At 42.8% G+C, this 11,114-nt stretch overlaps 1 protein-coding gene across 1 annotated transcript in view; it reads left to right on the top strand.

The window, feature by feature from the left end:
* The first annotated feature begins 2,735 nt into the window (after positions 1-2,735).
* PDE4B (phosphodiesterase 4B) overlaps positions 2,736-11,114 on the top strand; it is a 587,629-nt gene continuing 579,250 nt past the window's right edge. Inside the window, exon 1 of the mRNA XM_032137056.1 lies at positions 2,736-3,092. The gene's annotated coding sequence lies outside the window, so the exon portion shown is untranslated. The remainder of the gene's footprint in view (positions 3,093-11,114) is intronic.

Here is an 11,114-nt window from a genome sequence, read left to right as displayed (position 1 = left end):
GGTAGCTTTTTAAACCATTGTTTCGGGTGGCTTGTTACGCAGAAATAGATTATAGATTCACTTTTACTGTTGCCTCACAAACAGACTACTTTTAGTAGTTATGGCATCTTTGTATACTCACTTCCTCTGAGACTCTGAAGGGAATTAGGTCCAGAAGATCCTTTTCCAATAGTTATCTGCTCCCCAGTTCTTAAAAAGAAGGAAGAGGACTTTTACATTTCATTGTGATTTGACCATCTTCAAGCACTAAAGTTTTGCTCACCCTGAGATCTGCTGCTACCATGTTTCTGGAAACTCCCTGTTCTCCTTTTGTCATCTGTATGTATGTGTCTCTTTTGCCTTCTTCCTTCTGCTTCTGCTCCAGTTTTTGAGAGACAGCTTTGCATTTTACGACACACCTCTCATTTCCCAGAAAACATATTTTTGCTGGCACTTTCTGATATTTCTACTGCTGGTTCCCATTGCCTCTCCCTGGGCCTTTTCCATATGACTTCTGCCCAAACTCAGCTGCTTTTGGCAACCTTTAGAAGCGCTTTGGGGTTTGTAGGTAAAATCTATATAAACTTGTTGAAAATGGTGTTTGACACTTTTTTTTTTCCATTCTCTTTGTTAGTTTATGTAATTTTTAGAAAGAGATGAGAAAGATGCTTAAAAAGCTGACATCATTTTCTACTGGAATCCGTATAATTCTTTTTGCAGTAAGAACTCTTTGGACACATTTTTCTGAAGATGATGTAATAACCTTGGGAGGCTTAGTAATTATTAATACCTTTCAAATTTCTCATATTTAAAAAGGGGCAGCATGATGCTCAAATTGGTTCTTTTTTCCCCCTAGATTGAACTACAATTTAGATTCCTTACACTCTCTTTAGGCAATGGTTGCCTTATATTTAATACATCTAACTAATTAATCCTAACTGTAGTTCAGAAAAAGAGATTACATTATCACCATTTTACAGATGAAAACTGTGAGAACAATGACTACATTGCGGATTTTGTTGGCTTCCTTTCAGGTGCTTATTGCCTCACTATTATTAATTTTGGCTTTGGGCTCAATTTCAAGGTTGTGGATGAGGTAGATGGTATAGTGTAAGCAACAGGTCCAAAAAGGCAGAATAACCAGCGAACACTTGGTAGCATCTCAGATGTGGGGAAATGGGTGTTTTACACTCCAAATGCTAGTGTTTGAATATATTTCCTCCAAAACCATGAAGGGGAAAGTTCATTAAGTTCCTACACTGATAACCTCTTAGACATGCTTTTCAATGTATAGGCATGTAAAGCTATTTTGGGTGAATGGGTGAATAGTAGGTTGTTAGGTTATTGCCACTTCTTTGGGAGGTCCCTATTTGTCCTTTAATATATAGTTCAGATGGGATTTAAATTCCCTGACCTGTTCCTTCTCTTACATAGAAAAAATTGTTCCACTTATGCAATTGGCATGTGCTTCTGTTGTGAAATACTTGTGTTGTTTGTCTCGGGCTTTCATAGTTGGTTCTCCTAGTAGGCAGTGAGCTCCTTGGGTGCAGAGACTATGTCCTCCTAATCGACTCTGAAACCTTAGCTTCTGCAAAGTGCTCAGTGCAAAGTAGGTGTGCCATGATGTTTATTGGAATAAATCGAGAAACAGGTAAATGTTACCTATTACAGTCATTTTGGTCTCTAGCTAGTGCAGTAGTTGGATAGGCAGTTACTTCATGCCTATCTTCCTCCTCTTTCCCTTGCCACCTTCCTTGTTTTTTTCTCTGACTGAAAGGGCTGGACAACCGGGGAAAAGGAAACTTGTGCTTTCCAGCATACCTCTCCCACTCTACACACACACACACACACACTCCATCCTGTTGCATTTTTAAAGCAGGCTCAGGTTCCTGAGTGCCTGTTGCTCCATCACACGAATTCCCAAGTTGTGGGACCCACCTTCAGGGGTGTCTTGGTGGGGCACCTCTTGGGAGGTGATCTGACCTGTTGGTTCAGGAGCACTGCGCGTATTCACTCTGGAGCTCCTTTGTGCAACAGGAGACCAGAGGACTCCCACGGTCCCACTGGCTCCTTCCACGTAATGTGCCCTGCTGGCTCTCTCTCCTCCCCCAACCCGGGGGTCTGCGTCCCCTGCACCCCAGACCCTCTTTGTGCAGCCAGTAGCTGCAGAGCTCTTCGTCCTGTATTCATGGCAGATGCACAGCGAGTGACTGACACGTTCCAGGGACGGCGAATGGGAAAGAGCGCGGGCGGCCGGGGGAGGGTGTGTAGTGGCAGACGGCCGCTGGGATTATGAATGGGGGCTGGGGGGCCGGTGAGTGTGGGGTTCAAACCAGGATTTTCGGTCTCTGGCTTTGGATAGGCACGCAGGGCTGTGCGTAATCCTTCAGCTCTGGTGGTAGAGGAGATGCCGTGAGCTCCTGGCTGGGAGAGAGGGTTATTTTGCAAAACTCCCCTGGTACCGTGCCCGCGGAATATTGCAGGAGGTCTGTGAGGTAGGTGGGGGAAAAAATAACCTGGGAGGGCTATCAGGGAGAGGCCAGACGACTGGGACGGCGTGCTTTGCACCCTAGAATTGACAGGTGGTGGCCTCAGCAGTTACAACCTACTACACAGCATCTCGTCCGTGCGGTACGGTCACATTGTTATTCCCCGCACCCGGCTGAGGAGCGCAGCGCGGCAGACCAAGTGGCACCGGCGAGCTGTCTCTTCCGGGGGGCGGGGGTGGACAGTAGGGAGAGGGGGTTTAAAGGGCCAGAGGACGAGAGAAGAGCTGAGGGGCTCGTCGCCAGCGCCTGTGTCTCCCTGGCGCGGGTCCCCCAGGCTAGCCCGCTGGCCCGTCTACGCGCGCGCTCTGCAGCCGCCCCCTGCCCGCGCGCCCCTTCCCGGGGCTCCTGGCCTCGCCTCAGCGGCTGCGGGCCGGGCTGCACGCGAGCGCCCTCCGGGCAGACTTTCGTCCCCCCCACCCCGCCCGGGGAGCGCGGAAGGCTCACTTACAGCGAATGGTCTACCCGCGCCGGGCGGAGCCCCGGCGTCCACAGCGCTGCGGCCGCGGCGGTGCAGCAGAGGCGCCTCGGGCAGGAGGAGGGCGGCTTCCGCGAGGGCAGCCTGAGGTAAGGGCTGCCTAGGAGGCTGAGGGTTTATTTTTCGTCATTCTCTTACTTCATCACACACTGAAGCCTCAATGGAGAGTGTGGGGTGCTGTGGGGCTGATGGGGGGCGAAGAGGGAATGGGGCCGCCGGGCCTGGATGGTAGTCTTGACGGCGTCATTGTCGCCCCTTGTAGGAAATCCTCCAACCGGCCCCTAGCCTTTCGCCCTCATCTTCTCTGCTTCGGCTTCCGCCCTTGGACCTCTTGACAAGTCACTGCGGAGGAGAGGATGGAGAGAGGCTAAGGGAGGATGGAGAGAGGCAGAAGGATTCAGGGCTCGGAAGCCCTGGAGTGGGTGACGGATGGGCGCGCGGTGCCCAGTGATTGACTGCAGGCGGCGGGGGCAGAAGGGAGCCTGAACTACCCAAGAGTTTGCTGGGCTGAGGTTCTAGGATGGTCCTGCGTGCCCTGGTGGCTGGGGCACCAAGGGGGGCGCACTCAAGCCTCCGCATCACCAAGCCTCTGCCAGGAACTTTTGGGAAGCTCTGTCTGGTGTTGGGTGAGGGGGCTTGGACCTTTCTAAGCTACCAGAGTGTGTTGGGGAAGGAAGAGGCTCTCCTCCTTTATCCTGTCACTTTCCTTCATGCCTACTCTCTTCTTCCATCTTCCTGTTTTGCCTCCTTCCTTCCCGTTTTTCACAGGCCACCTTCCTTGTGCAGTACTTCAAACACAAATCGGAACCCACTATGGCCAACAGCTTTAAAGCGTGTATAAGGAGGAGCGCACAGAGGAATCGCTCTTAATTACAGTAGTTATATATACGTGTGTGTGTGTGTGTGTGTGTGTCTGTGTGTGTCACACACGTGCCTGGGATAATTTTTAGCAAGACTTTGAGACTGTCTCCTAAAATTACATTGTACTTGCATTAGGTTTACATCATAATTATATGATGCCACTGAACAGAAATGGTAACTCTATGCATTCTGCATCTTAGATCTGAGATATAACTGTTCTTTGAATCACATGCATCGTTTAATTTCAAAGATTTCCAGCTGCTGGAAAACTCTTGGCTACGTTACAAGAATCAAAGGCACATTAAGCATAAAAAAAGTAATAAAAGTCCAGATACTATTTTTATTAGTAGATCATACTCTCCCTCCGTTTCATTTTGCCAAAAGCTGTTATTATACCAATTATTTCATAAAAACAAAACAAATTTGGAGATTTCAGTGTTTTTACCTACAACCTGAAGTGTAGGTAGGGATCTGGAATTTATCTGTACACGAACTGACAAGAAGATAAGGCCAATGATTTCACTGCAGGTAAAGGAAGTTGAGCTTCTTCTCTCTCAGGATACCTCATTTCTTGATATCCCAAGAGAGAAATCCCCTTAATGTCAATAAATATAACATTGGTCTATTCAACTCTTCAAATCAATACTTGTAGGACTTGACTGTAATATGTTTGCTGGCTGTTTCTATTCTTTTTCATTTTCTAAACAACAGCGTGCCAATTTTGTTAATTTACAAAAAATAAGTAAGATTGTTAAATGGTCTGGAACTTACCAGATGGCATGATCAATGCATTGAGACTGTTTATCTATATATCTATCATCTTCCTATTTTCCTTATTACAGTTGGGAGCTAAACAATGTTGCAGTGTGTCTACTTGCATATTTACCAGCTGATTTGCTTTTCAGTTTCTTTATGGCTTGACATATTTTGCAAAAATGAATTGTCTTAAATTTCTCTAGAGAGTAACCTGTTAGACATACTTGTTTGCTTTCAAAATAGGACTGTTTTTGATTTGAGGAATAAGAAATCAATCATACATGGTTTTCTGATCTTGGAGTCCTTTGCCTGTCTAGAGACGGGTATTTAACAGTAATAGGTACTGTGTATGTACAAATAAAGGTTTGTTTGATAAAGATACTGGACACAGAAATAATAATTCCATTTTGGTTTACAAATGCAATATTTAAAATTGTGAAGAAATAAAGAGTTCTAGGTTACTCTTAATATCTTACTTGACTTAATTTGGCTAAGGAGCAAAAGGTATATGAAGAGGTCTTCAGATAGAAAGATTTGGGGGTTAGTAATTTATTATCATGTCATACAATTTCACCCATTTCTGTTTCCAAAAACCTTCAAGCAGCATAGTTTGGAGAAGGTGTAGGATGTTGCTGACCACAAAACAAATGAGTTCCTTCAGGCACTGGCTGTTGTAGCCACCATGTGGTAATACAGTGGACACTGTGATGTGCCAAATCGTTCTTCAAGGAGGGACTTGTTGCACCAGCTTCTGCGAGTGTGGTCAACAGATGGCCTTCAATAGTCAGACTCTTCGGGGATTGCCTGAGCTGTAGAAAGCTCCCTTGTCCAAGGTCACACCCCTTTCCAGCGCAGCTCACATCCAATGGCTGATCCATGTGGGAGTATAAAGGTTGGGCCATCGCAGCACAACTCTGGAAAACTCTGAAGGATCTTTCTAGCTCTGGAGCCTCTGAGGGCTTGCACTGCAGCTCTACTTCTCCCTTTGGTCCTTTCTGTTTCCTTCCCCATCCTTCCTCATGTGTGGATAACAAGGCGGTTCCCAAGAAAATAGAGCTTTGAACTTCATTTCAGAATTAGCTTGCCAGGGAAACCAACCTGTGACTATGTTCCTACCCCATACATTCATTTTGCCAGTTTTAATCCATTGGTCTTTTGAAATGTGGTGTTTCAACCATCAAATATGATATAGAAAATGTGTATGTGGAAGGAATTTATAGTTGACAGTTTCTTTTTTTTCCAGCACTTGAAAAATGTTATGTCACTTCATTTCAGGCCTCCCTGGTTTCAATGAGAAATTTGTTGTTGTTTGAATTGATGCTCCCTTATACGCAATGCATCATTTCTCTCTGGATAGTTTCAAGATTATTTTCTATATCTTTATGTTTTGGAAGTCTGATTATGATGTGTTTGGGCATGAATTTCTTTTCATTTGTTCTGTTTGGGATTTGATCAGGTTTTTAATATGTAGGTTTGTCTTTCACCAAGTTGGGAGATTCTTAGACATTATTTCTTCAAACACAAAATTATTTCAGCCCCACTCTCTTTCTTATCTCCTTCTGTAACTCTGATGATATGAAAGTTGGATCTTTTGTTGTTGCCCTACAAGACCCCAAGGCTTGGTTCATCATTTTTTTTTTTTTCTGGTATTTTCTCTTTGTTCAAATAGAAAACATTCACTGATCTGTTTTCAAGTTCGCTGATTCTATCCTCTGTCTTCTCCACTACGGAGCCCATCTAGTATTTTATTTTGATTACCATATTTTTCAGCTCAATAATTTCCATTTGGTTCTTCTTGCAGCTTATACATATTTGCTGAGACATTCTATTTTTTCATTAGTTTCTAGAGAATTTGTATTTGCTTGCTGAAACTTTTTCTTTTTTTTTTTTTTTGAAACAGAGTCTCTCTCTGTCACCCAGGCTGGAGTGCAGTGGCGTGATCTTGGCTCACTGCAAACTCTGCCTCCCGAGTTCAAGTGATTCTCCTGCCTCAGCTTCCTGAGTAGCTGGGACTATAGGCGCGTGCCACCATGCCCAGGTAATTTTTTGTATTTTTAGTGGAGAAGCAGTTCCACCATTTTGGCAATGATGGTCCGGATCTCCTGACCTCATGATCTGCCTGCCTCAGCCTTCCAAAGTGCTGGGATTACAGGCTTGAGCCACCGTGTCCAGCCTGAAACATTTTTTTTTTTTTTTTTTTGAGACGGAGTCTCGCTCTGTTGCCCAGGCTGGAATGCAGTGGCACTATCACACTATCTCCACTCACTGCAAGCTCTGCCTCCCAGGTTCACGCCATTCTGCAGCCTCAGCCTCCTGAGCGGCTGGGATTACAGGTGCCCGCCACCACGCCCGGCTAATTTTTTTGTGTTTTTTAGTAGAGACGGGGTTTCACCATGTTAGCCAGGATGGTCTCGATCTTCTGACCTCGTGATCCGCCTGCCTCAACCTCCCAAAGTGCTGGGATTACGGATGTGAGCCACCGCGCCCGGCCAACATTTTTAGAATAAATGCTTTGTAATCTTTGTCACATAATTCCAACATCTGATTCACTTAAATGTTGGTGTCACTTGATTGTCTTTTCTCATGCAAGTTATGGTCATATTTTGGACATTTTAGCTATTGTGTTAGAAGGCTCTGGGTTTGTATTTAAATCTTGTATTTTAACAGATAATCACTCTGTTTAGGGTAACACACAGATCCTGACCTACTTTTGTGGGCAGTGGTTTCAATGACAATTTAATTTCTAGAGGCTTTGAGGTGCCGTTAGTCTGCCTGGTTTGTCTGGTGCTTCCGGGGCTCCCACTGAATGCTGCCGGTGCCACCTGAAGGGGAAGAAGAAGCCTCCCCAGGCCAGGCCCTGTTGTGCCTCTAGGTCAGGGAAGTGTCTCTAAGTGACTTTCAGCCTTGCAGAAATAAGGAGCACTTTTAGACCTGGAACTTGTTGTGGCAAGATTCCTGGTGCCAGTGCTCTGAGGCCACCTAGTATTGTCAAATGGGCCCCAGTTAGATGCAGACGAGGAATGAGCCTACCTAGATCATTTCCTTCTACTAGGTTAGGAGTTGGGAGACTCTGGGCCTGGGTAATCTGCTGTTGAATAGAGAGTTGGAAGACACACAGGGCTCTACTGCTCTATTGTTGCTCCAGCCTAGAGGTCACTAAGCAGTCCATTTCTCTCTTGCCACCATTCTCAGTCCTCCTTGGGATGCCCCTTATATTAATTTTATTTTTTAATTTTAAAAATGTTTAAAAATTTATTTATTTATTTATTGAAATGGAGTTTCGCTCTGTCACCCAGGCTGGAGTGCAGTGGTGCATCTTGGCTCACTGCAACCTCTGCGTCTCGGGTTCAAGCAATTCTCCTGCCTCAGCCTCCCAAGCAGCTGGGATTACAGGTGTGTAATACCACACCTGGCTAATTTTTGTATTTTTTTAGTAGAGACAGGGTTTCACCATGTTGGCCAGGCGGGTCTCGAACTCCTGACCTCAATTGATCCACCTGTCTTGGCTTCCCAAAGTGCTGGGATTACAGGCGTGAGCCACTGCACCTGGCTTTTTAAAAACACTCCAGTTTAAATCCTCAACCACATTATCCATTACTATCATTGAAAATACTAGTTTGATTATATTTCCCTGTAATATATATTTGTTGTGGAGACATAGTTTAAACCTTAGTCCAAGATAGCTTATTTAAATTAAGTTAATTAATATTACTGTAATTACAGAATTAAATGTCAAGTCGTACCCTGTCTGTAGAGTCTAAGACAAAAATCTTGGTATGTGACATTTATTCTATGGAACATTTTTTTTTCAAGTTACCTTAATGCATTTGAAAAATATTAGTACTTCTTATTTATTGCCATCTTTGTGGGAAATAGTAAAAAATCCTTTATCCCATGGATACTTTAACCTTAGAGAAAGTAAATGACATTATTTCCATAAGCAACTTGCTGATATTTTGAATGGATTAAGGAGCAGATAACCAGGATTCTGTCTTTGGCTCTCCTGGTATGTCACAGTGCTGACTCATAGAATTATGGCATTTTCAGAACTAAAAGTGATCTTAGAGATCACCTATTTCAACCTTATTGTTTTATATTTTAGAAAACTGACATGTTAAAAAGCCATAAGGAAATCTAAGTTCCTTCAGTTCAGTGATGGCAGGGCTTGTTTATTCTGAGTTCTTAGAATTTCCTAATTTGATATTTTCTTTAAGAAATCAGAATTGCCTTCCTTTGAGAAGGCTTATTAAAAATTTATTGTGAGGTATAATCTCTCAGTACCCCTTTTTTAGCAAGAAAAACTACTTCAATAAGTTGGAAGGACATGGTTTTTTTAAAATAAAACATAGGCTTGTTTGAAAATCTGAGGGACATATGGATCAATTATCCAGAAAAGTGAACATATAGTCAAAAATTTGCATTCAATGTTAAGTATTTATGGATTCCTAGGAAAGACCTCCAGATACTGTTTTGTGTTATACTTATGCATTAACTGTGGGTTGTCTTTGTTGGGGAAAGTGATAGGGATAATGACTTATTTTATAGTCTGAGTCAGCCTTAAAGGCCTTTAGATGGTGGCAGTTGTCCTGGGCATGGCACATTGGTATGCCGCAGGATTTGTCTCCCTGCAGATTCTAGAGTGGCAGTAGGTGAGAAGGATGTAGCAGGACCAGCAGGTGTTCAAACAGACTGACTGTGCGAAATACAAACAGGCAACTCAGCCCACAGTGCTTGCTCTCTCCTCCCCCATAACACACACACATACACTTACAACATATATTAAGATTCCTTAGAAAGATTCTCCATCTGTTTCTTTCTGCTCTCACCTTCTTACTATACGGAGAAACAGTGTCCTTTTGAGATCATTCTCTCTTTTTCTGATAAGACTGCTTTGGTGGTCATTTAAAACCAATTTCACCTATGTCAAATGTTAAGGGCTGAAAAAAGAAAGAATAAGCAGCATCTGCTGTATTTACTGGGGGGATTTTTCTAAGGGTAAAAACAAGAGCACATCCATGTTTTCCTTATATCATGGATTAAAAAAAATTAAAACCATAGAATGATAATGACTGAATTCAGAGATCAGGAGGCAAGGCCAGTATTGAAATTACTTTTAAGCAGACTGTCTATATATACTTAAAGGAAGCTCCTATATACACCTCTGTGTCTAGTACAACTCCCTGGATAAGAAATAAGACTGAATTATTTTGCAGTGTCATGATGTGTACCAGAGTGAAAAACTCAATGCAGAAAAATGGGAATGTTGTACAAAAAGATATAATAGAATGAGGCAGTTTTTTTCTAGTTAATTTCCCTAGAAAGCACTTTGTAGGACTTCTATTGGCAAGGTTACACTTTAGTAACTGAATAAGTGAGGACTGGGAATTGGAAGTCCTGAGTTCCAGTGCTGCTATGCAATTTATTGGGTCAGTGACATCCTGTGTTTAAGCCTAAGGGTATAAAATAAGGCCAGCTTATGATAATCTCTAAAGTTCTTTCCAGCATTATCATTTGGTGAAACTTCAGATTAGTGGATATTGTTCGACAAAACATTTGAGACAATTTGTGATAGGCCCATGCAATTAAGTATTATCCATCAGAAAGATCTCCAGGAAGTTAATATTTGAATTTGAAATTAGTATAATATCTTGATATGGTCAGAATTTGCAATAGTAAGAGTGGTCACGGTTGGGCTAAGACTATCCAACTTTATGGGTATAGCACATAGCACAATTTGGGGAACAAACATTATGCTGACAATGATAATGACAATGGTCATGATGCTAATATGGATGGCACTAGATTTAACTGGACTGGAGGTGTGGTAGATACTGTAGCTTGGCTGAATATCAATTCACCCCCTTTCTCTCTCATCTTCCTCTGCTGTACAAGTTGGAAAGCAAAACATTCAATTTTCCAGCCTCCCTTGAAGGTAGCAATGGCCCCTATGACAAAGATTAGATGAAAGCTTCTGGGGAGCACTTCCCTTCTCGAACAAAGCTTCTTAAAACGAAGTCTGTTTCTCCTGTCTCTTACCTCTTCTTTCTCCATAGAGCATGGATGATCCTGTGAGTGGCCATCTTGTAAGGATGAGGAATAAATCCATAGGCTTAGAATGATGAAGTGGCAAAACAGATGTAGCTTGGATCCTTGGTGGCATTTTCAAGATGTGTCAGCCCTACACTGCCTACCTCCAGACTTACTATTCCATGAGAAAAATATAAACCTCTTAATTGTTTCTTCCACTGTTTTGTTAGGTTATTTGTTGCTTCCAGCAAAATACTTTTCCAGCTGAACACATGAAGTAATTTTTAAGACTTCACATTTTACATTTTTGAAGGATAAAATTAGTGTCTACAGATCTATGTAATTACTGACCTTGGATATGAAACTTAGGGTACTTTGTACCAATACTTTCATTTTGAAGAAGTTTGGGTGTGAAAATTTTGGATAATTTGTATAATTTTCATTTTATTTTTCATTGCATGAAGAAT

This window comes from Hylobates moloch, unplaced genomic scaffold (assembly GCF_009828535.3).
Source record: "Hylobates moloch isolate HMO894 unplaced genomic scaffold, HMol_V3 SCAFFOLD_18, whole genome shotgun sequence".
Taxonomy (NCBI): domain Eukaryota; kingdom Metazoa; phylum Chordata; class Mammalia; order Primates; family Hylobatidae; genus Hylobates; species Hylobates moloch.
The sequence above is the reverse complement of the archived record's forward strand: the minus strand, read 5'-3'. Positions and strand labels throughout refer to the sequence as shown.